At 46.2% G+C, this 1,102-nt stretch overlaps 1 protein-coding gene across 1 annotated transcript in view; it reads left to right on the top strand.

Annotated features, from left to right (window-relative positions):
- zgc:66433 (uncharacterized protein KIAA1211) overlaps positions 1-1,102 on the top strand; it is a 69,157-nt gene that overhangs the window by 44,365 nt on the left and 23,690 nt on the right. The window lies entirely within an intron of this gene.

Genomic DNA, 1,102 nt, shown 5'->3' with positions numbered 1-1,102 from the left:
GTGGACCAGTCTGGACCTCAGGACAACTAAAGACCTGATCACCTCTGTGGACCAGTCTGGACCTCAGGACAACTAAAGACCTGATCACCTTTGAAGACCAGTCTGGAGTCAGTGTTTTCTTTAGTTGTCCTGAGATCCATGCTGGTCCTGCTCACCTCTGTAGACCAGTACAACTGGACCTTATGACAACTAAAATTAAATGATTATCAGATCTACGGGATCTAGAGGGTACATAAATGTACAGGAGTTCAGACAGGTCTACAGGAGTCTGTCCATTCAGGGCCCTAAAGCTCATCCATAAAACAAGGTATAAAGAAAATAAAGAGAAGCAGCTTGGAGGAGAGATGCTTTTTGTTGGTGTTAAAGGATTTAAGTTCTGGACTAACTGCTGTCCTGTAAGGAGCATGTAGTTGAGAAATAAAAAGGGTCCAAGAACAGATCCTTGTGGAGCTCCATGTGTGAAGAGGCTGAGGTGACCGATTCTCCGAGGCTTCAGAGAACCTTCTGTCAGACCTGTAAGAACTGAAGCAGTCTGAAGCTGAACTTTGGATTCCACGGAGCTCTGAATGGTGGATTGCTTTCTCCAGGTTGGGGAGGAGGTTCTGCCTCATCTGGAGGAGTTCAGGTATTGACAGACGGATCGGTGCAGTTCCTGCAGTGTTGTGGACTCGACACAAAAATGATCAGTCTGTTGTGGTTCAGCTGTAAGAAGCTGTTTACCGGTCTGTCTTTGGTCCTGGGAATCCTCCCAGAAGAGGTGGCTGGAGAAAGAGATGGACCTCGCTGATCCAGCTGCTGCCCTGCGATCTGACTCTGGAACAAGAGGAAGATATTGAAAACCTCTGAAAGCTTAGAAACATTCATGTTGGAGTCAACGTGATTTTTAAAATTAGAGTTTTGATTGTTTTGTTCTGAACAAGCTGAGCTCTGGAGCCTCTCAAACTCAATAAATACAAGATTTCCGTTTCTTAATTTTACCATCTGGTTCAGTTCAGCACAAAGGCTCATCTGTAGCTGTCATGTGCTGCGTGTGCGTGTGCGTGCGTGCGTGCGTGTGTGTGTGTGTGTGTGTGTGTGTGTGTGTGTGTGTGTGTGTGTGTGT

The sequence above is a fragment of the Austrofundulus limnaeus genome, unplaced genomic scaffold, assembly GCF_001266775.1.
Source record: "Austrofundulus limnaeus strain Quisiro unplaced genomic scaffold, Austrofundulus_limnaeus-1.0 Scaffold570, whole genome shotgun sequence".
Taxonomy (NCBI): Eukaryota; Metazoa; Chordata; class Actinopteri; order Cyprinodontiformes; family Rivulidae; genus Austrofundulus; species Austrofundulus limnaeus.
The sequence above is the reverse complement of the archived record's forward strand: the minus strand, read 5'-3'. Positions and strand labels throughout refer to the sequence as shown.